The sequence below is a fragment of the Eulemur rufifrons genome, chromosome 7 (genome assembly GCF_041146395.1).
Source record: "Eulemur rufifrons isolate Redbay chromosome 7, OSU_ERuf_1, whole genome shotgun sequence".
Lineage (NCBI taxonomy): Eukaryota > Metazoa > Chordata > Mammalia > Primates > Lemuridae > Eulemur > Eulemur rufifrons.
In genome coordinates, this window is record NC_090989.1 from 95,684,286 (window position 1) to 95,710,101 (window position 25,816).

Sequence of the window (25,816 nt, forward strand, 5' to 3'; positions counted from 1 at the left end):
ATCCATGGACTCAAGAAATTCCTTTATTTTTTTCTTTTCTTCCTCTCATTTCTGTTTTGCATTCCTAATTTTTCATAGCTTTATTTTAGTCAGTTTCTCTATGCATGACAATAAAAATGATGCCATCAGTAACTCACGTCTTTTCCTATTCTTATAAGTTAATAATGTCAGAAAAAAAAATTCATTTTTAATGGCACAAGCAAAATTTTGGTATATGACTGACTTACTCAACTTGGACCAATTAGCCATCCTTGTGACCAGGATGACCAGGTGGATAGGATTTAATGGGTAATTAATCTTTTTTTTTTTTTTAGGATTCCAATGTGGTTTTTTTTGTTGTTGTTTGTTTGTTTGTTTTGTTTTGTTTTGCATTTGTTGCAATCATCATTTTCCTTTTTTTTTTATTTCAGCATATTATGGGGGTACAAAAGTTTAGGTTATGTATATTGCTCATGCCCCCTCCCAAATCAGAGCTTCAAGCGTGTCCATTCTCCCCTGACATCTGCCCGACACCCAGTTAGTGTTATTCCCAAATGTGCACTTAGGTGATGATCAGGGAAACCAATTTGATGGTGAGTACATGTGGTGCTTATTTTTCCATTAATGGGTAATTAATCTTTATTGAGTGGTCAGCCCAGTTTTTCATGTGTTTAACAGCTCCAATAGGTAGAAAAATGAAGTTCCCAAATGGAGAAGATGTCTGGGAAACAAAAAGAGTATCAGATATTCACTATAGTGTATTCTGGGGATGGGCAGTGTCTAGAAATTGACCTCAGTAGAGTGGAGAGTACATATTGTGGGAGTGGAGGGATGATTGCATAGTTAAGATCGGAAAGAATTAGGAACGGTCTTAAAATCCAAGCAGAGAAATTCAGATTAATAACAGAAAATACTAGCTTCAAGAAGAAAAGATGCAACACTTTCAAGACTGGTTTTCTACAAAAACTTGTTATAAATTTTATTTATTTTTCCTGTACCCAAGAGTGACAGTACTGTAGTAATAGTTAACCTGAGTTTTGTGTGACTTGTGTTGTTCTAAGTTTGCCTATGAATTAAGGCAAAACAATAGCAAGATAAATTTAAGTTATTCCTAGTTCTCCTTGATTTTCTCTTAGTTTATGTTGTACTGCTATAACAGAATGTTTGCGACAATAATCTATAAAGAACAGAAATGTATTGGCTCATAGTTCTGGAGACTGAGAAGTCCAAGGTCAAGGTGCCATAGGTTTAGTGTCTAGTGAGACCATTTTCTTTTTACAAGATGGTGCCTTCCACTCTGCATCCTTTAGAGGGAAGTAAGTCTGGATGATCACATGACTGAAGGCAGAAGGGCCAAGAAAGAGGAACAAGGGAACAAGTGCAACCTTTCATAATGGCACCATCCCACCTATGAGGATGAGGACATAATGGCTTGGTCATCGATTAAAATTTCCACCCCTTAGTGCTATTACAATAACAATAAAATTTCAACATAAGCTTTGGAGGGGACAAACATTCCAATTATAACACTTCTCTTTATTTTGAATTATTTATTTATTTTTGGCAAAGTATACTCCCATATTATTCTTGGGCACACAGTGACATTATGATATGTATAGAGTGTGAAATGATTAAATCAAGATAATAACATATCCATCACCTTAAATAATTATTTATTCCTTCTGCATAACTGCAATTGTGCATTAATTATAGTTTTAAGGATTTATCAAGTTCATACACTGAAAAATTAGGAGAGTGGTCATACACTTTACTATATAATATGCATAGCTTAAAATCAGCTATCATGTCTTCTCACTACTTGCAAATTCTGAAGATGAAAGAATTTATATATATACAGATTTATTTCAATATTTTGTGTAGCTACACAATACATTTTAGGACATCCAGAAATTACCTTAAGAATAGAAAGTAATTAGAAAGACAGCAGTACATTTGGTGAGAAAGGGTATAGAATGACCTACCACATCTATACATATTCATGATAAAAAGGACAAGGTCGTAGCAGTGAAAGTCAAATATAAGCCACAAATGAAATCCTCTTTAAAAGAAAAAAAGTAAAACATGGCTTTTGTGGATACTAGTAATTATCTACAGCATTTAATGATAGGGAGCAGAGAATGTTTGGGGAAGATAAGTAGTAGAATGCTTTGATAAAGAATGGAATATTTCTTTAAAAAAAAAGTTTGGAGTAGTTAAGTACTGCTTGAAAGATTAGATGAAATGGATTAGGATGTGAGTCACAGATTTAAGCCTGGTTCAATAATTCACTATGTGACGTGGGTCAAATAATTTCACATCTTAATTTCACTCTGACAAAATAAGATGGGAAAATGGAATAATGAGAGTTCTTTAGGGCATGCAAATTGAAATTATATTATGTTGGAATCTAGGCTAAGAGTAAAAAATGTTTGACAGGAGAAAAGCTGATGATTGAAATAAATGTAAGTGTGAACTAAAGGATGACATTAGAGGTGGAGGACTACTATCAAAATTTAATAAGCAAGAGTCATTTTGGGGGATCTTAAAACATGTTACATGAATTGTCATATTTCACATCAACCATTATTCAGGTGTGAAATAGTATGATTACTGACAATTCAGAATATATTTTGTATAAAAGGAATCTAAGTTCTATTAAGAATTAGGTTTTTTGGCCAGGCGCGGTGGCTCACGCCTGTAATCCTAGCACTCTGGGAGGCCGAGGCGGGTGGATCGCTCGAGGTCAGGAGTTCGAGACCAGCCTGAGCTAGACCCCGTCTCTACTAAAAATAGAAAGACATTATATGGACAACTAAAAATCTATATAGAAAAAATTAGCCGGGCATGGTGGTGCATGCCTGTAGTCCCAGCTACTCGGGAGGCTGAGGCAGTAGGATCGCTTAAGCCGAGGAGTCTGAGGTTGCTGTGAGCTAAGCTGACGCCACGGCACTCACTCTAGCCTGGGCAACAAAGTGAGACTCTGTCTCAACAAAAAAAAAAAAAAGAAAAAAAAAAAGTTTAAAAAAAATGGTTTTGTTTCTTACTCACCAGAATGTAGAATCTCTTTATGCTGATATCTTTGAATTTCTTACATTATGCTTCATAATGAAATTCAGAAGTGCAGCTACTGTGGTACAGTGGCCACTAAGAATGTCTGGAGGAATATGTTGTCAGAGTGTGCCACTGTTCTGCACCTGGTTTTGTGAGGTTCTTGCTTCTTATACACTCTCAATGTCCTTAGTGGGAAAAAGAAGATATATTCAGAAACAGAAAGAGGGAGAAAAAAGTTCATGAAAGTGAATAGGATAGGCAATGACAAAGGCATAAAGAAAGGAAACAATTCAGGTGGTAGGTGGTGCTGATGAATCTGAGGCAGTAAAATTTCCTCATCTTCTGAAAGTGAGCCCTCTGACATTCTTTTGTTTATAAAAAATTTGTATGGACAGTAGTAAGTAAAATGAAGTTATTTATAATATCCAAAAAGACTGAGATAGATCCAAAAATAAATTATCTAAAAGCATTATCTTATACAGCTTGCAAACAAAAGAATTAAATGCATTTACTTTTCTCCACTTTAATCCAAAATATAAAAAGTTATAAATTTATGAACACATGATAAGAAATAGAACAGAAGAATAGACAACATCATATAAGAGGTATAAACACATTTTTGGAAGATGTGATGTAAATAAATAGATCATTACTGATTTAGTAAAATGGAGAAAGCATAAAAACATTATTGAAAATTAGAATAGAATTTCTACAATGGATTCTAAAAAACAATGGAGCAATGCAGTCAACATTCTGAGAGAAAATTATTTTACTGAATTTAAGCCCAGCCAAGGCAAAACTAAATGTTACAATAGAAAAAAAGAAATTTTCAGACCCATAAGGAATCACTAAGTTACTTGGTGTATTAGTTTTCTAGGCTGTGTAACAAATCACCACAAATTTAGCAGCTTACAGCTACACACATTTATTTCTCACAGTTTCTATGGGTCGGAAGTCCAAGCACACATAAGATACATCTTCTCAAGATCTTAGAAGTCTGCAATTAAGGTGTTAACAAGGGCTTGGTTCTCATATGGGAGCTCAGCTAGTGATGATCCAATTTCCCAGTTATGTGGTTGTTGGCAGCATTTAGTCACCGTAGTTGTGACTTCAGAGTTTTTTTCTGACTCTCTGCCAGAGATTGACCTCAGCTTTTCAAAGCTGCCCACAATTCCGGGAGGCAGCTCACAGTTCCTTGCCATACGGGCTCTCTCAGCATGGCTACTTACTTCATCAATCCCGCAAGGAAAGAGATATATGCTAGCAAGACTGGTACTTGAACCTTATGTAATAATGTGACATTATCCTGTATTGTTGCTGTATTCCATTGGTTAGAAGCAAGTCACAGATCCTGCACACAATCAAGGATAAGAGTGCACAAAGGCATGAATACCTGGAGGTAGGGACCATGGGAGCTACCCTAGAACATGTTCACCACACTTCCATGGCTCTTTCCCAAGATAAAATGGAGAGTGTGCTCCACAAAGCAAGGGAATAAAGAGGAATATATGCCTGTGTGGACACAAGGGATACGAAAAAGGGAACAGGGAAAAGAAATTCCCATTATAGCTACACCAACAACCATACATCTGGCATATTGAGGAATCAGGTTAGACCAAGGAGTAAATACGTAGAGCATCAGGATGAACATTGTTTATAACAAAAAAAAAAAAAAAGAAAATGAAAAAGAGAGAGAGATTACCTGATACATTCAATCATGCTAAAAATTTTATGAGATGGGCTTTTTAATTTTACTGTAGAGTTTGGGAAGAATTCATGAGTACCTAAAAAATTAAGAAAATGGGGAAAAAACGAATTATTGACTTCAGAAATGACAATATGTTATCTTCCATGAAAAAATATTAAAGTGGTAAAAAGAAAAGAAATTTAAATCTTATGGGGATCCAGCTTCAGCAAAAAGCTGTATTTATTCTTTCAAGAAAACATTATTGAATATTATTTTCAGGTATTTCTTGGTGCTAGAGATAAAGCAAGGAAGAAGACAGATAACTGCTCTCATGGAACTTACATTATAAGAAGGCATGAAACAAAAAATAAATAAATATAAAAATTAGTATAAAATGAAATGTCATGTAATGATAAGTGCTAAGAAAATTTAAGTGGGATATGAAAATAACAGAATATAGTGGGTATGGAATGGGAAGGGCTAATATTGACATAATCTAAAACTTATAACTAAGTGGGTAGGGAAAGGAAAGTGAGGTGATGCAATAAAGTTCAAATGTAATCTCCCCTAATAGAGAACTTATAAAATTGATAAAAATTTATTTTAAAAATAAATTAAACCTGCTATTCAAGGTACATTTTATTATTTATCTTTTCCAGCTGATTTTAAGGCTCAGTTAGAAAAAACAGTCCAATCACCTTTAGTTACTCACACTGTCTTCGGATGGAACTTGAGAAAGCACATTGGCAGCTCGTGACAGTGAATAGGGTCTATCCTTTACTAGGGTTATAGATATAATATCTGAATAAATATATGGTATTCACAATTAATTCCTATGTTCATTGCTTTCAATATATAGCATACACCTTTCCAAATTCATGAGGAGAGCAAAACTATTTTAAAAAATAAAATATGAAATTGATCAAAGATGAAAGCAGAGTAAGTAAACTATATATATTATCGCCACTTAATTTATTTAAAAATATACTGAATTACATAAATATGATACATTTTGAATATGGGACTAACTTATGGAATTTTCTTTAATGCCCTAGTGTTACAAGAAACCAATATATAACGAAATCTTTAATAGGACACTAAATTCTCTTTAGCAGTAAACAGAGCGGGGAGAGAATGTGTCTTAACCAAAAATTAAGATTTCATGACCAAATGACTAAATAAAGTTTATACTGGTGCTTTTGATAGTAAAGGTCAGGTGTGGGCAGTTAAAAGTGATAAGAGAGGAACTAGCTTTTTCATTAACCCGTTATATGAGGATTGGCTGGACTTTGGACGATAGAGAAAGTGTATTTTGTTCTATTAAGAAAATGGAATTTTCTCTGGATTAGTGAATTGGGGAAGTGAAATTCAAGGCATAGAAATCAAGTTTCTATTACTAAAATGACCTAGGGACAAACTATTAAATTAATAAGTATTGTTTCTTGTACCCAAAATCTCCTGTGATTATAAAGTTGATATATTAAAGAATTAAACAGCAAGGGTTTTATATCTTGTGAAGACTTGTTAAGCCTCTCCTCAACTCTGTCCATGTGCCCGTAGTACCAAGTATAATAAAATAGTCAGTTCCTTCAAGGAGATTGCAGTGCAGTCTAATGGATAACCAGATAAGAAGGAGTAGGGCATTGTTATACCTCTCAGAATAGCTTTCTAAAATGTGCTTTGGTAAGTACCAGTAGCCTACATGGAGTACAATTACAACAAAAAAGCCCTACATGAAAATAGCTATGTCTATTTCATAGATATTGAGGAGAGATATTTTTCACTATTTCACATTATTTCTTTTATGTGGATCACTGAGAAAATATCTTCTCTGTTCCTATACATGTAGTTCTTCTGCACAGTTAATATATTTTACCTCAGTAAAAATAGAACTTGTATCTTTGCAAAGTTATCCTTCCACATTGTTAAAAGGAAAGGCACCAAATGTATACTATTAATAAAAGACCAGGAGGTCTCAGAGGAAAAAAAGAATTTTAGTTTCTATAAAAAGCAATCTTCAGATCAGAGGGATGCAGCCTCCAGAATAAAAGGAAAGCCCACTAGGTAGAACAAACGGGTTGGGTTTAAATAGGAAAAGTTCCCACCCCAGTTCTCAATCAGGTCCATATATGCAAATGAAGGATTCAAACTCCTTCAGTCACAATTGATTAAAAAAAAAAAAAAAAAAGAGTCCTGATTGGGTAGTATCCAAGCCCCAAACCAGAAGTCTCTGTTGAATTCCCGGTTCAGATGGCTGGTGGAAGAAGTTTTCCAGCAATGGTGTCTCAGCTCCCATTACAGGAATTGACTTAGCTCAGAAGTGCAAACACAGATGTTGTTCATTCTATCTATCTAACTGTATTTTTGTACCTATTAACCATCTCCACTTTATCCCCCTTCCCACTACCATTCCTAAACTCTCATAACAATCATGCTACTATCTAGCTCCATGAGATCAATTGTTTTAATAATTAGCAAGCACATATGAGTGAGATATATGAGCTTTGTCTTTCTGTGCCTGGCTTATTTCACTTAACATAATGTTCTCTAGTTCCATTCATGTTGTTACAAATGGCAAGACTGCATTCTTTTTTGTGGCTATTTAATGTTCCATTGTGTATATGGATGACATTTTCTTCTTTTTTTTTATTTCATCTTATTATTATGGGGGATACATAATTGCAGGTTACATATGTTGCCCATGTACCGCCTTTCCCCCCAAGTCAAAGCTCCGGGTGTGTCTGTTCCCCAGACAGTGCGCGTTGCACCCATCATGTAGATATATATCCCTCCCTTCCCCACCCCCCTTCCCGAGTCAGCACCTTCAAGCGTGACCATTCCCCAAACGGTGGACAATGCACTCATTATGTAGGCATACACCCATCCCCTCCCCCACTCCCCACCTCAGTCTGATATCCCATTGGTGTTGTTCCCAGATGTGTATTTAGGTGATGATCAGGGAAACTAATTTTCTGGTGAGTACATGTGATGCTTGTTTTTCCATTCTGGGGATACTTCACTTAATATAATGGGTTCCAACTCTCTCCAGGAGAACCATAGAGATGTCGTATCTTCATTATTCCTTATAGCTGAGTAATATTCCATGGTATACATATACCACAGCTTACTAATCCAATCATGTATTGATGGGCATTTGGGTTGTTTCCACATCTTTGCTATTGTGAATTGTGCTGCTATAAACATTTGGGTACATGTGCCTTTGTTACAGAATGACCTTTTTTCCTTTGGGTATATACCCAATAATGGGATTGCTGAGTCAAATGGCAGGTCTACTTGAATCTGTTTAAGATACCTCCATAATGCTTTCCACAGGGGTTGCACTAGTTTGCAGTCCCACCAGCAATGTATGAGTGTTCCTGTCTCTCCACACCCACGCCAACATGTGTTGTTTTGGGATTTTTTGATAAAGGCCATTCTCACTGGGGTTAAGTGATATCTCATTGTGGTTTTGATTTGCATTTCTCTGATGATTAGGGATGTTGAGCATTTTTTCATATGTTTGTTAGCCATTCTTATATCTTCTTTCGAGAAGTTTCTATTCATGTCCTTTGCCCACTTTTTGATAGGGTTGTTTGATTTTTTCTTGCTGATTTTCCTGACTTCTAAATAGATTCTTGTTATCAGTCCTTTATCTGCTGTGTAGTATGCAAAAAATTTTTTCCCATTCTGTGGGTGGTCAGTTTATTCTCGTGACTGTTTCTTTGGCTGTACAAAAGCTTTTTAATTTAATCATGTCCCATTCATTAATTTTTGTTGCTGCTGTGATTGCCTTTGGGGTCTTCTTCATAAATTCTTTGCCTAGGCCAATGTCTGTAAGAGTCTTTCCTCCATTTTCTTCAAGAATTCTGATTGTATCACGCCTAAGGTTTAAGTCTGCCATCCACCGTGATTTGATTTCTGTGAGAGGTGAAAGCTGTGGGTCCTGTTTCAATCTTCTACAAGTGGCTAACCAATTCTTCCAGCACCATTTATTGAATAGGGATTCTTGTACCCAGAGTATATTCTTTCCTGCTTTGTCAAAAATTAGGTGACTATATGAGGATGGTTCTATATTTGGATTTTCTGTTGTGTTCCACTGGTCTGTGTCCCTGTACTTATGCCAGTACCAAGCTGTTTTAAGAACCACGGCCTTGTAGTATAGTTTGAAGTCTGGCAAATTAATACCTCCCATTTTGTTTTTGTTGCTTAAAATTGCTTTTGCTATATGGGGTCTTCTCTGATTTCATACAAAGTGTATAATTATTTTCTCTACGTCTGTGAAGAATGATGTTGGTAATTTAATAGGGATTGCATTCAATCTGTAGATCACTTTGGGCAGTATAGACATTTTAACAATGTTTATTCTTCCGATCCACGAGCATGGTATATTTTTCCTTCTATTTGCAAGTTCTGCTATTTCTTTTCTCAGTGTTTCATAGTTTTCCTTATAGAGGTTCTTTACCTCTTTAGTTAGGTATATACCTAGATATTTTATTTTCTTTGTTGCTATTTTGAAGGGTATTGAGCCTTTAATTTGGTTTTCTGATTGACTGTTATTGGCATATATAAATGCCTCTGATTTGTGTATATTAATTTTGTAGCCTGAGACTTTGCTATATTCATTAATCAATTCCAGGAGTCTCATGGTTGAATCCTGGGCGTTTTCCAGATATAGCATCATATCATCAGCAAAAAGTGAGAGTTTGATCTCTTCCTTCCCTATTTGGACTCCCTTGATTTTGCTCTCTTGCCTGATAGCTCTTGCAAGGACTTCCAATACTATGTTGAAAAGTAATGGGGACAGTGGGCAGCCCTGTCTGGTTCCAGTTCTAAGTGGGAGTGCTTTCATTTTTTCCCCATTCAGAATGATGTTGACTGTGGGTTTGTCATATATGGCTCATATCATTTTTAGGTAGGTTCCATCTACGCCTATTTTGTTAAGCATTTTTATCATAAAAGGGTGTTGAATTTTGTCAAATGCTTTTTCTGCATCTAATGAGAGGATAATATGGTTTTTGTTTTTGCTTCTTTTTATGTGGTGAATTACATTTATAGATTTACGTATGTTGAACCACCCCTCCATCTCTGGGATGAAGCCCACTTGGTCATGGTGGATTATTTTTTTTGATAAGTACTTAGATTCGATTTGCTAGTATTTTATTAAAAATTTTTGCATCTATATTCATGAGAGAAATTGGTCTGTAGTTCTCCATTTTTGTTGTGTTCTCTCCTGGTTTTGGTATCAATGTTACATTGGCTTGGTAGAACGTGTTGGGGAGAATTTCATCCTTCTCAATATTGGAGAATAGTTTATGTAGGATGGGCACCAGTTCTTCTTTGTATGTATGGTAAAATTCAGGTGTGAACCCATCGGGACCAGGGTTTTTCTTTTTGGGAAGGTTTTTTATTGCTGTTTCGATTTCAGTTCTCAATATTGGTCTATTCAGGTACTCTATTTCTTCCTGGTTGAGCCTGGGAAGACTACATGTTTCTAAAAATTTGTCCATTTCCTCCGCATTCTCCAGTTGGTGTGCATAAAGATTTTTGTAGAATTCATAGATGATATCTTGTATCTCTGTAGCATCAGTTGCGATTTCTCCTTTCATGTTCCTAATGGAGGTTATTAGAGATTTTACTTTTGTGCTCTTGGTTAGTCTAGCCAGAGGTGTGTCCATTTTGTTTATCTTTTCAAAGAACCAACTTTTTGTTTTATTAATTTCCCTTATAGTTTCTTTCTTGTCCTTTTCATTTAATTCTAATTTGATCTTAGTAATTTCTCGCCTTCTGCTGGGTTTGGGGTCGTTCTGTTCTTCTTTCTCCAGTTCTTTGAGTCTATTCATTAGGTTGTCTATTTGCAGGTTTCTGTCTTTTTGATATAGGCATTTATGGATATGAATTTTCCTGTCAGGACTGCTTTAGCTGTGTCCCATAGATTTGATATGTTGTATCTCCATTGTCATTTAATTCAAAGAAACTTTTGATTTCCATTTTGATTTCTTCCTTTATAGAATAATTATTCAGGAGAATGTTATTTAGCTTCCATGACTTGAGTAAGAGTGAGGGTTTCTGTTTGTGTTCATTGTTACTTTTATTCCGCTGTGATCTGAGAAGATGCATGGTATAATTTCTATTTTTTTGAACTTTTTAAGACATGCTTTATGTCCTAGGATATGGTCAATCTTAGAGAATCTCCCATGTGCTGATGAGAAGAATGTATATTCTGTGGACTTTGGGTAGAATGTCTATAGATGTCAGCCATGCCCATTTGTTCTAGCATTCTATTTAGGTCCATTATGTCTTTGTTTATTTTCTGTTTAGAGGATCTGTCCTGTACTGTCAGTGGGGTGTTAAAGTCTCCAGCTATTACAGTATTGTTATCTATCATTTGGTTCAGAGCTAGTAGGGTTTGCTTTATGAATCTAGGTGCACCTAGGTTGGGTGCATATATATTGAGTATAGTCATGGCTTCTTGATGAATTGTGCCTTTAATCAGTATGTAGTAGCCATCTTTGTCTTTTATTATTTTTGTTGGTTTGAAAGCTAAGTTATTGGAAATTAAGATTGCCACACCAGCTTTCTTTTGGTTACCATTTGCTTCAAATATCGATTTCCATCCTTTTATTTTCAGTCTAAATGCATCTTTGCAGGTTAGGTGAGTTTCTTGAAGACAGCACATACTTGGATTGTGTTTTTTTATCCATTGGGCCAGTCTATGTCTCTTGAGTGGGGAGTTCAAGCCATTCACATTTATTGAGAAAACTGATAAATGAGACAGTTTTTTGTTCAGCTTGTTGGGTAGAACTTCATTGTGATGTTTTCTCTCCTGGGCCATTGTGGTATCTGGAATTTGATCTTTAGCTCTTGAGTAGTTTTACATTCGTGGATGTTTCTTGTGCTGATCCGTGTGTGATTCTCTTTTGAGTACTTATTGGAGGGCTGGTCTTGTCTTGGTGAATTCCCTCAACCTTTGTTTATCTGAGAATGTCTTGATTTCTCCTTCGTATAGAAAACTTAGCTTAGCTGGGTACAAGATTCTAGGCTGGGCATTATTCTGTTTCAGAAGCGTGAAAATGGGGCCCCTACCTCTTCTTGCTTGTAAGGTTTCAGCTGAGAAATCTGGCGTAATTCTGATGGGTTTTCCTTTGTATGTTACTTGTTTCTTTCTCCTTACAGCTCGGAGAAGGGACTCTTTAGTGGATATTTTGGTCAGCCTGATGACTACGTGGCGTGGTGTTTTCCTATTTGCTATCAATCTCACAGGGGTCCTTTGAGCTTCTTTAATCTGTATGTCTAGAGTATTAGCAAGGCTTGGAAAATTTTCCTCGACTATGTCTTCAAATAGCTTGTCCAACCCTTGCTTATCATCTTCTTCACCCTCAGGAATGCCAATAACTCTCAAGTTAGGTTTCTTCACATAATCCCACATTTCTTGAAGACTCTGATCATTTCTCTTACTTCTTTGATCTATCTCTGTGACTGACTTATTTAGTTGGAAAGAGTTATCTTCAATCCCTGAGATTCTTTCCTCTGTTTGATCTACCCTGCTCTTGAGACTTTCCACAGGGTTTTGTCGCTCTCTGAGGGAATTCTTCATTTCTAGGAGTTCAGTTTGGTTTTTCGTCAATATTTCAATTTCTTTAGTGAATTTTTCCTCCAAATCCTGTATTTTTTTTTTTTTTTTTGTGGTTTCTTTGTGTTGGTTATCCATTTTTTCTTGTATATTATTCAGCTTGTTTGTAATCTATAATTGAAATTCTTCCTGTAACATGTTGGTGTTTTGAGTCTGGTTTGTGTCAAATGGTTGAGAGCTTTTATTTCTCTTTGGGGGTGAGATTTCCGTTTGATTCTTTGTGCTCCCCATGTTTTTTCGCTGGGCCCTTCCCATCTAGATTTATTGTTGGGTCTTTTCTTATAGATTTAGTCTGGTTAACAGCACTCTTTGTACTCTCTTCTTAGGCTGTGAAGCAGTCTAGGTATGTTGCTTCCTTTGGCAAGAGGGGGAGACTGTTGTGTATTGTTTAGAGATTTTTCTATTTCAGTTGGGGGACTGCTTCTGGTGGGTCCAACCCTAGAGGATTGGAGTTATCCAAGATCGCTTTGGCGAGTTAGGACACTGTGTTGTGGTCTTTCAGTAGGCAGGCAGGGTCTACATTAGTAGTAGACCAAAATTCTCTCTGTTTGTTTGTTTGTTTCCCTTTGGTTCTTCCTCTGTAGGGGTGGTTTCTGTCTCTATCCACAGGAAAGCTACTAGCTATGGGGAGTGGATGGTCCCCTCACTCGCTCAGTGCCCCAGTTGCTGCAGCTCCCACGGGCAAAAGTCTGCCTTGGCCCAATATCCCCAGGGACCAGGCTCCACACTCTCGCTTCTGGAGAAGTATTCAGTGTTTACACATGGGCGGGGCCCCTATATAAGGTCCGTGGACCAGGGGAGGGGGCCATCCAGGGAGCCTCTTGGTACCCTATTGCTCCGCAGTGACTGGCTGTGGGCCCCAAGATGGCGATTGCGCACCCACAGATCGCCGGCGCTGGGGGTGACTGCTCAGGTTCCGGTATTACGAGAACCAGGGGCCTGGTCAGTTCCAAAGCTCACCGTGGCTCCCCAGCTCAGACCTCACTCACTCTGTTTGTCCCACGTTGATTTTCCGTGGATTCACACTGCTGTTCTTGTGTGGGAGCGGTCCTCTAGCATTGGCGTAGGTCCAGATCCATGTCTTCTTCACCGGGAGCACGAATCCAGGCAGTCACCACCACTCCACCATCATGTCTCTCTCTCATGGATGACATTTTCTTTATCCATTCATCCACTGATGGATGCTTAGGTTGATTCCAAATTATAGCTATTGTGAATAGTGCTGCAATAAACACGGGAGTGCAGATATTATTTTTGAGATACTGATTTCCTTTCTTTTGGTTATATACCTAGCAGTGAGCTTGATGCAGTATATGATAGTTCTATTGTTAGTTTTTTTGAGAAATTTCCATACTGTTCTCCATGGTGGTTGCACTAATTTACATTTCCACCAACATTGTATGAGCATTCCCCTTTCCACAGCCTTGTCACCATTCATTATTGCCTATCATGTTGATGAAAACTATTTTAACTGAAGTGAGATGATATCTCATTGTGGTTTTGATTTGCATTTCTCTGATGACTAATGATGGTGAGCATTTTTAGATATACATGTTGCCCATTTCTATGTCTTCTTTTGAGAAATGTGTATTCATATATTTTGTCCATTTCTTAATCAGATTATTTGATTTTTTCCTGTTGAGTTTTTGAGCTCTTTATATATTCTAGTTATTACTCCTTGTCAGATGGGTAGTTTGCAAATATTTTCTACCATTCTGTGAGTTGTTTCTTCACTTTGTTGATTGTTTTCTTTGCTGTGTGGAACCTTTTTAGTTTGGTGTGATCCCATTTGTCCAATTTTGCTTTGGTTATCTGTGCTTTGGGGTTATTACTCCAGAAGTGCTTGCACAGACCAATGTCCTAAAGCATTTTTCCAAGGTTTCCTTTTAGCCCTTTCACAGTTTCAGGTCCTATATGTAAGCCTTTAATTCATTTTGATTAGATTTGTACATGGTGAGAGATGAGGTTCTCGTTTCATTCTTCTGCATATAGATATTCAGATTCCCCAGCACCAATTACTGAAGACACTGTCCTTTCCCCAATGTATATACTTGGCAACTTTGTCAAAGATAAATTCACCATAGATGTATGGATTTATTTCTGGGCTATCTATTCTGTTCCATTAGTCTATGTGTCTGTTTTTATGTCATTACCGTGCTGTTTTGGTTACTATAGCTCTGTAGTATATAACGTGTCCAAAAAGATACCATATAGAGGAAAAATGGGATACTGTCACTAAACGTACCTTTATTAACAAAATATTCACTACAAAATTTTTTCTTTGTAGTCTCCAAAATTTGAAATCAGCTGTAATTTGAAATCAGCTAATATCATTCCTCCAGTTTTATCCTTTTTTTCCCAAGATGGATTTGGCTATTCTGTGTACTTTTTAGTTTCACACAAATTTTAGGATTTTGTTTTTATTTCTGTGAAGAAATTTATGGGTATTTTGATGCGGATTATATTGAATCTGTAGATTGGTGTGGGTAGTATGGACATTTTAACAATATTGATTCTTCCAAGCCATGAGCATGGAATATCTTTCCATTCTTGTGTGTCCTCTTCAGTTTCTTTCATCATTGTTTTATAGCTGTCATCATAGAGATCTTTTACTTCTTTGTTTTTTCCTATGTATTCTATTTGTAGCTATTTTTAAATGAGATTACTTTCTTGGTTTCTTCTTCAGATGGATAACTGTTGGCATTTGGAAATACTACTGATTTTTGTATGTTGATTTTATATCCTGTAACTTTACTGAGTTTATCATTTCTAATATTTTTTTTTTGAGTCTTTAGGTTTCTGTAGATATAAGACCATATCATCTGCAAACAAGGAAATTTATTTTGACTTTTTACTTTCTAATTTGGATTCCCTTTATTTCTTTCTCTTGCTTGATTTCTCTACCTGGAACTTCCAGTTCTATGTTGAAGAACAGTGGTAACAGTGGGCATCCTTGCATGTTTCAAGATATTATAGGAAAAGCTCTCCACTTTTCCTGATTCAGTATGATACTAGCTGTGGGTCTCTCAGGATGGCTTTTATCAAGTTGAGGTAAGATCCTTCAATACCCAGTTTCCAAGAGTTTTTATTATGAAAGGATGCTGAATTTTATTGAATGCTATCTCAGCATTAATGGAAATAATCATATTGTTTTTGTCCTTCATTCTGTTGATATGATATATCACATTGATTTATTTGCATATGTTGAACCATCTTTGTATTACTGGGATGAACCTCACTTGATCATGATGAATAATCTTTTTAAGATGTTGTTGAATTCAGTTTGTTAGTATTTTGTTGAGGATTTTTGCATCTACATTCATCAGAGATATTGGCTTGTAGTTTTCCTTTTTTATTGTGTCTTTTTCTGGTTTTGGTATCATGGTGATACAGGCTTTATAGAATGAGATTTTGAGTATGCTCTTCTGCTCAATTTTTTGAAATAGTTTAAGCAGGATTAGTATTAGTTCTTCTTTGAATGCTTGGTAGAATTCAGCAGTGAAAACTATTGGGTCCTTGTCTTTTCTTTGGTGGAAGACCTTTTATTACTTCTCCAATCTTGTTGTTTATTACTGGTTTATTCAGGTTTTGGATTTCTTATAGGACATGTACAGTGTTGATGAAATTCCTCAGCTTTGTCCGAGAAAGTCTTTATTTCTCCATAATGGTTGAAGGATATTTTTGCAGCATATAATATTCTAGGGTTAAGGATTTTTTTCTTTCAGCACTTTGAATATGACATGCACTCTGCCTAGCCTATAAGGTTGCCACTGAGAAGTCTGCTGCCAGATATGTTGGACCTCCTTTATATGTTATTTTTTTTCTTTTTTCTTGCTTCTTTTAGGACCTTACCTTTATCTGTGACCTTTGTGTCTTGATCATTGAATGCCATGAGGTAGTCTTGTTTGGGTTAAATCCAATTGGTTCTTTATGACATTCTTGTACATGAATATTGATATATTTCTTTAGGTTTATAATGTCTTATTATTTCTTTGAATAAATTTTCTATGCTAATCTCTCTTTCCCTCTCCCCCCGCTTTAAGCCAAATAACTTTTAGATTTGCTTCTTTGAATCTGTTAGATCTTTTAGGCATGCTTCTTTTTTTTTTTTTTTTTATTCTTTTTTTTTCCACTCATCTGACTGTATATTTTCAAATAGTCTGTCTTTAAGCTCATTAATTTTTTCTTCTGCTTGATCAATTCTGCTATTGGGAGACTCTGATGCATTTTTCAGTTTGTCAATTGAATTTTCCAGCTTGAGAATCATTGCTTGATATTTGTATTATTTCAATCCCTTTTTAAATTTCTTTGATGGGATTCTGAATTCCTTCTCTCTATTGTGTTAAAGATCATTGAGCTTCAGCAGGACAGCTATTTTGAATTCTTTGTCAGAAAGGTCGCATATTGTTCTCATTTTGTGATTGGTCACTGGTTGCTTATTTAGTTAATTTGGGATTCAGGGGCAAGGGGAATGTAAAGAAAAGAATCTTTTAAATCTATTACTGAAAACCAGGAAAAATTTCCAGACAAAGTGGTGAAGAGGATGTAGGGATTAGGTATCGTATGATGAATATCCTCCACTTTTTTGTTTCTCCTTTAGATCTTAAACAAACTAGTATTCTTGAGTTCCACATTTTTCAACTTGTAGAATGGGGGATGTTGTAAGAAGAACAACAAGGTCAAAAAGCCCATATTTCAAAAAGACTGAAAATAGAGTTTAAAGACCCTCCTTAGCTTAAAGTTTTAGCAGGTACTGTCTGAGATGGGGACGGGGGAGAAGTTCTTGGTTTTACCTTGGTATGGATGGAGTCCACGTGTGCCCTTCCAGGTCATCCAGTAGCTTATACCTCAGGTTTGATTGGTCATGATCTTCGGTGGGCAGAGATTGATACATGGCCAAGGGAGCAGTGAGCAGAACCACTGGAATGTTCTGGAGGAACTCCAGTATGTATTTGTTTGTTCTGAAAGGTTGCTTGAGCCTGCAACTTAGAGAGAAGATCTCAAACCAACAATGGGAGAGGGTACTCTGGCATGTAAAGGAAGCTGTGAGTGAAGAAAGAATTATTGAAAGCACAATCTATTGCCTGGAGAGTATATTACTGAGAGGGTTTTCCAGACACCCTACTAACCAACATTAAGTCTTTAGTAAGCCTACACAACTTGAGATTTATAACCAAGTACATTGTATCGGTATCAATCAAAAAAAAAATGAACCAGTACATCACCCACATTATTTGTTACTGTAATCAAGTCTAAGCTCATACCACTTACTGCACAACAGCTAATTAGGCAAGAGACAAGGAGTTGGGAAAAGGAAAGCAATTTTTATCAGAATGCCAGCAAACTGAGAAGATGGAAGTATCCTAAAAAATCACTTCAGTTAATGTGAATTTTAGCCTCCTTTTTACATTAAAAGAAGGGAAGAACTGGGGAGTTGCATGAGGAAGTGACCAATGACTAGACATTCAGGCATTGGTGAGGGTCTGAGAAGGGTGTGAAACTTCTTTGTTCTTGGTCAGTTAACTTTGGATGACATAGGTCAGGTCACAATGTTTCTATAAATCTTTAGCATAGAATTGGTACTTGTGTTCTTACTTATCTCCATGGGAGTTAGTTTTGAAAAGGGGATGGTTATCATCTTTCTTTTAGGGTTGGACTACAAACTAAATTCTTCCTATATTTAGCTGGTATATGTGCAGAGCTAAGAAGTTTTTAACCTAAAGGATATTACCACAGAGGTTCAGAAGCAAAATGGAATTAGTCATTCTAAGCCTCCATTCCACTGTTAAATTACTCTCAGCTCCTGGTGGAGATGTTAATTGTGGGATGTAATTTCCAGAGGCTTGGGGAAGCCCTCAGGCCCCATCAGTCTCTACCTTCTCCATCTATTCCAGCCAATTGCAGGGCAGGCACCCTACCACCCTTCTCCTTCAGCTTAAGGCCATCTCTTCTAATGGCCTTCCTTTTTACAATAAACACATTGATTTTTTCCTCTGGTGGAGGGGCTTTAGCCAATCCTTTTTCCTTTTGGGGGGGTTGTGAGATTCTTTGATTGGGCCCCTTGGAGAGTCTCATCAGAGCTGCTGCCAAAAATTTAGCCTGCCATTTCATTTCATGCAGCTTTCTTTTTTCCTTGCGTTGTTCTTTAGTCCGTTCATGATTTATAAAAACCCTGTAGGCTACTTCCACCAGGTGAGATATTGGCAAGTTTAAGGCATCTTCCACTTTTTGTGACTTTTGCTGAATATCAGGCATTCTTTGACCAATTAAGGTCATGTTAATAAATCTCAAGTTTTTGAGGTCTCTAGGTCCATATCTGTATAGTTTTGTATGATTCTAAAATTCTGTCTAAAAATGCTGATGGCTTCTCATCTGCATCTTATTCCCTGAACTTTGTTTAAGCTTTTGATCTTACGGATGCTTTTTCTGAGTCTAGCTAAAATGTAATCCCAAAAGTGTTGGATCTTAACCTTCATCTCCATTGTTCAGATTTCAGTTGGAGTCATGAATAAGTACCACCAGACTAGCTCTGGTTCTCACCTTGTTATTTGAGTATAACGCATATAGTGGATCAGTCTCCTCTTTGGCTTTTTCTAAGACAATCTGACATTCTTCAGAGGTCAACAAAATATTGAGCAGGCTTTTTACTTCCACTCAGGTGGGATGATGTGTGGTAAAAATAGATTCAAAGAGACCAGTTATCACTGTGGATCAACCCTGGAGAAAGGATTGTTTTGTTTTCAATTATATAAGTTAGGAATAGTGAATGGACTATAAACTCACATTAGTCTGGAAGGTTGTTCATGTTCATTTAATGCTCCTATGGGGACCTCCCTCAAAGGAAATCACCCTGTGCTCAGGATAGAGGAGGACCCCAGCCAAATTCAGTACCCTAGCAGGTACAGGAGGGAAATCATGTCCCCAAGCTTTTCAGGAATTACCTCAGAAAAGGAGATGAGATAGAAGGGGCAATGGGGGAAAGGTAGAGGTCACAGATTCATAGGGGGTAGCAGAAGAATTAAGAAAGTGATTTCTGGAAGCCCATAGGGTTGGGTCAGGTCAACCTGGGACGGGGTTGGTCAGGTCAACCAGGAACAGAGTTGGAGCCTGGGTCATGGGTAAGATAATGGCCAGAGCAGGGCTGTGGACTGTTCTAAAGCTGTGACTGGGCCTGGAGCCGCAGCCAGGGCTGGGAGTTGTGACCAAAGCTGCCCAAAGTTCTTCTTCCTGAAAGGCATATCCCTCTGATTGCAGCACAATGTTTTTAGGTTTTGATTCCTGTACCCTGACCATCTTACTGGCCTCTGTCCATTGTACTGAAATTTTACATTTACTCTGATCTGGCTTGTTTTGATAAAGGAGCAGAAAAGATTGAACATAGGGGATTTCATCCCATGTTCTGGTTTGATGACAAAACAAATTTAATTGAAGGGTAGTATTATAATTTAATGACCCTTTGAGGTGCCAAGTTTCTCCAGACTCAGGATCTTGTTCTGGGGCCAAACAATATTAGAAAAAAAAATCATTTTCATTTTCTTCAGAGGTTCAAAACTATACTCAGGAAAATTTTGGATAATGCATCCCAAAGGACTGTACTCTGGGATTAAATTCTGGTTTCCCATGGCAACACATTAGCATAAGCAAAAATGCAAGAGGTTTTAAACAAACAAACTGCAGTTTGAACAAATAGGCCTGGGGAGTGCCAAATCTAAACAGTTGGGTCAGTTCCCACTCTCACAAACATTTGTGATTTCTCCAACCCAAAACAAATGGAAATTCCTTTTGAATTCTCCAAACTGAGAGGGGTATTCCCCACTGTATGGTACCTTTAAATAGCACTCAGCCATCTGGACACAAATGCCAAAATTCAGAGATCTGTTCTCCCAAAACAATCAAGAATGGGTCCAAGGCTGATGACCACTGAGCTAGCAGGAGAGTCCGAAACCAATCTCCAGCTGAAATATAACCAAGCATCTGCTAGGAAGCCTTTTGGTATCTCCTTGCTCCATGGCCACAGAGCCATGAGCAATCTAATCTGAGTCAATTCACCAAATTCTATCACCAAACCCAAATGTGGTCTGGCCTAAATTCAGTTGCTCGCCACAGAGAAAACCAATTACTGAAGTGAGTATTGCCAGGGAAGAAGGGTTTTATTGTGATTGGCATCATCCAGAAGCCAGGAGATATTTCTCAAACCTGTCTCCCTGACTGACTAAGAGCAAGGGCTCCTATAGCTGATTGTGGAATACAGGACAGGTTGCGTGGCATTTGAAGTCATGGGGTCTTCAGGTGATCTTATTCAAGAGTCAGCTGTTGGTGATGAATGGTGAGTCGTCGGTAAGTCCTGTGAAGATGTTAGTTAAGCAAGATCATAATGTTTTGCTCATTGTGCTTGAATGGTCTGAAAGTCTGAATTCTTGGGCAGAGAAAAAAAATAACTTAGGGAGGGGGTCATTTTGCAAGGTTGATTATAATATTTTGGTTAAAATAATAATTATGGGCATTTAAACTATGGGTTTTATTTTATGATAAACATATGGTTTACTCAGAAAAGAATGACTATGTCATAGGCATGTTGAAAATCCAACAATTTGTCCACTTTATCATATTTATAATAAAAGTAGCTAAATTTGTTTAGCATTTAGTTTTTGCTAGGCACTATGCTAAGAACTAAACATTTCTTATTTTATTTACTTTTTTTGGATTTCAGGACTATTTCAGGACCTCAGGACTATTATTATTCCCAATTAGATTGGAGGAAACATGTTCAAAGAGGTTAAAAGTTATCAAAGTCACACATTTGGGAAGTGGTAAAGCTAAGATACAAACCCAGGTTTCCGACCTGGTCTATTTATTTAATCACTATGACATACTGGTATAAAGCTAACATCTTGGAAATTATGTCTCCTTTATTAACAATGAAACAGTCTATATTTGCAGTATTATAGTAAGTTCTTTGATATCCTATTTTAACAGCTTTATTGAGATGCAATTCACATTTCTCACCATTCACCTATTTAAAATGTACCATGCAGTGGTTTTTACTATAGTCACAGATGTGTACAACCATTACCACGGTCACTTTTAAACTACTTCATCCCTTCAAAAAGAAACACCATGCCTTTGGTTAGCAGTTCCCAACCTCCATCCACTCTCCATCCTCCATCCCTAAGCAACTACAAATGTACTTTCTGTTTCTATAGATTTCCTAGCTATGAATGTATTATATTAATGGAATCATATAATTCATGGTGTTTTGTGACTGTTTATTTTTCTCCTTAGCATAATATTTTAAAGGTCCATCAATGTTGCAGCATGGGTCATTATTTCATTCTTTTGTATGGCCAAATATTATTGCATTGAATGTTTATAGCACTTTTCTTTATACATGATAGACATTTCCCCTTTTGTTTTCCCCTTTTGGCCACTATAAATATTTGTATACATGTTTCCTCATGGACATATGTTTTCATTTCTCTTGATTACACTATATATCTGGAAGTGGAATTGCTGAGTCATATGGTAACTCTACATTTTTTCCTTTGAGGACTACCAAGCTATTTTCCAAACCAGCTGTGCCATTCGCATTTCTATAGTATATGAGTTCTTATTTTCCCACGTTCTTGCCAATACTTGTTAGTATCTGACATTTTTATTCTCGCTATCCTAGGTGTGTATGTATCTCATTCTGGCTTTGATTTGCATGTCACAGAGAACTAATAATTTGAGCATTTTTAAGGTACTCACTGGCCATTTGTATATCTTCCTTAGAGTATTGTCTATGCACATACTTTGCCTAGTTTTTAATTGGGTGTTTTCTTATTTGGTTATAAAAGCTTTTTGTATATTCAGGATTTAAATCCCTGATCAGATATGTGATTTGCTAACATTTTCTCTCATTCTGTGGATGTCATTTCATTTTCTAGAGGGTCTCTTCTGAAGTACAATTTTTTTTTACTTTGATATCCAATTTATCTATTTTTTTTTGTTACATGATTTTTAGTGTCTTTTCTAAAAATCATTTGTGAAATTCAAGGTCTTAAAGACTTACCCCAATGTTTCCTTTAAGATTTTATAGTTATAGCTGTTATATTTATGTTTTGATTCATTTTGATTTCTAATTTTTGTATATAGTGTGAGGTAAGTGTCCAAATTCATTATTTTGCCTGTGGCTATTGGGTTGTCCAAACACTATTTGGAAAAAAGACTATTTTATTCCTCATTGGATACTCTTGGCATCATTGTTAGAAATCAGTTGATCACAAATATATGGATTTATTTCTGGATTCTTAATTTTATTTCATTGACATACATGTTTATCCTGTGCTACTACCAAACTTTCTTAATTACTGTCTTGTAATATGTTTTAAAATTAGAAAATGTAAGTCATCATATGTTGCTCTTGATTTTCAAGATTGCTTTGATTATTTGTGGTCTCTTGTAATTCTATGTATTTTAGAATCAGCTTGTACATTTCTACAAAGAAGTCTGCTGGGATCCCCATAAGGATTGCACTGAATCTGCAGCAGTTGGGGGAGTATTGCCATCTTAATAAGGTTAAATTTTCTAATTCATTAGCATGGATAGGATGCTTTACTAATTATTTATATCATCTTTATTTTTTATACAGCATTTTGTAGTTTTCAGAGTATAAATTTTGCATTCTTTTGTTAAATTTGTATATAAGACAAAGAATGAAATTCTGTTATTTGTGGCAACATGGATGAGCTTGGAGGACATTATGTTAAGTGAAATAAGCTAGGCACAGAAAGTTAAATACTGTATTTTCTCACTCATATGTGGAGGCTAAAAAAGTTGATTTCATATAAGTAGGGTAGAATAATAGTTACCAGAGGCAGGAAAAGGTAGGGTGGAGGGAGATAGGGAAAGGTTGGTTAATGAATACAAAATTAAAGCTAGATAGGAGGAATAAGTTCTAGTGTGCTAAAACACTGTAGGGTGACTATAGTTAAAAATAATTTATTATGCATTTTCAAATAGCTAGAAGAAAAGATTTTTAATATTCCAACACACAAAAAAAGATACATTAGCATAATAGATATGTCAATTACACTGATTGATCATTACATATTGTAAACATGTATCAAAATATCACACTGTAACACATAAATATGTAAATTATGCATCAATTAAAAAATTAAAAAGAAACCAAAATTGTACATATTTTTTGTTGTTATTGCAAATGGAATTGTTCTCTTCATTTCATTTTTGTATTGTTTATTTCAATTATATAGAAATATAATGGATTTTTTACATTGATCTTGGTACTTGCACCCTTGCCGATCTTGTTTACTAGTTCTAATAGGTTTTTATTTGATGCTTTCAGATTTTCTACATAGAAGATTGTGTCATCTGCAAATAAGGATAGTTTTACTTATTCCCTTCCAATCTGGATGACTTTCATTTCTTTTTCTTGCTTACTTGCCCTGGATAAAACTTTCAGTACAATGTTGATTGGAAGTGGTGAGAACAGACATCTTTGTCTTGTTCTTGATACCAGAGGAAAAAAATCATCTAGTCTTTCACCAGTAAGTCTGATATTAGCTGTGAGATTTTCATGGATGTCCTGTATTTGATTGAGGAAGTTCTTTTCTGTTTTTAGCTTGTTAGTGTTTTTCTTTTTTTTTTTTTATCATGAAAGCACGTTCGATTTTGTCAAATGCTTTTTCTGTGTCTCGAGATTATCATGTGCTTTTTGCTATTTATTCTATTGATATGTTATATTACATTCATTGATTTTTTGAATGTTTAACCAACTTTGCATTGCTGGGCTAAATCTGACTTGGTCACGGTGTATAATTGTTGTATAAGCTGCTAGATTCCATTTACTAGTATATTGCTGGAAATAATTTTGTGTTCATGTTCATAAGAGATATTATTCAGTAATTTTCTTTTATTGTGATGTCTTTATCTGGTTTTAGTATCCAGGTGATCCTGGCCTCATAGAATGAGTTGGGAAGTCTTTCCTCTTCAGTTTTTTGGAAGTCCCTTAGACAGTTACTTGCAGAAAAAAGTGCTTATTTTCTTAGTTTACAAATATCCATTTGATTCACTATTTTATAAAATCATAGATTTTCAGATGTAAATGGAATTTTAGATAATATTTGGTTCAACACAATTATTGTATTAAATTAAAGAATTTATATATATGGCTCTTGCTTTTTCTACCCAATATATACTAACTTTATTGTCTATTCTAATTTTACTTACTAGAACACAAGAAAAGTATTCATGCAGGCTTAGACATCTAGGTATACTTTACATATATAATATATATATATATAAAATTAGTTATTGACTCATTTTATTTTGATTTGCATTTTGTTGTATATGTATTTTTCTTACCATTTTGCTTTAATTTACTGTGACTTCAATGCAAATTACTAATAGCTTTGCCTTTGTAATCTTATTTATAAAACACAATTCCAAGCCACCACGCATGCATATTTAAAAAATTTTATATTCATGATCAATGATAGTACCCTATAAATAATAAAATTTAATTAACACTTACCAGAGACTGGAGTTTAAAAGCATGACTTTTCTTTCTTTCCACTTTACAAACATAAAACTAAATAGATAAGAAGTTATCTTGACCATCACTTTAACCACAGTATCTATAATAACAGCTAGTGTAATTGCTGATTTAGCAAGGCAAAAACGTGAAACAGTCTCAGGTAAGCGCACATTACAAAGAAGGCTATCTCTTTTTTGCTTCACTGTTGCACTATTTGTGTTGATATATATTTAATACAACAAACACTACCATCCAAGGAAACTATTATTTAAAATAATAACATCATATATTATAGGTTTCACTGTCCCGTATGGTAACCTGTAGCTACATGTGACATAAGATGAAAAATGGAGGAAAGCATTAAAGTACATCTGTTTCACAGTAACGTAGAGAGAAGCTTCAAATTTGCCTCCTGGATCCTATTACCATTAACTGAAATTTAATATTTTGGGGGTGTGACCTTGAATTTTACATTCAAAAAATACTTCACAGAGATCTGATGTAGGTAGTACATGAAACACATTTTGAGAATCACTATCCTATTTTGCTCCTGTTCTAAACTAATTTTGTGATTTATAATGAATGCATGCTTAAAACGCTCCCACTACCTTACCTGCACCAGTCAGGTATACCAAAATTGTGAAGTCTTTCAGAGAATAATTTTTTTCTTAATAATTTCAGAAACACCTTCTCCTACTTCAGGAAAATGTCCAAGCGATACAAATATCAGTATAAATGAAAGAACCAACTGCATTCCACAACAACCTGCAACCAAGCTCAGGCATTTAGATGAAAACATTACTAGCATTTATTTTTTAAATGTGCATCAAATAATTAAATTATTTTTCTTGGTGTTAATGAAATACAGTAATAAAACTCATATAGTATAAATGAGATTTAATATGTAACATTATTCTTAGCAGATTGTGGA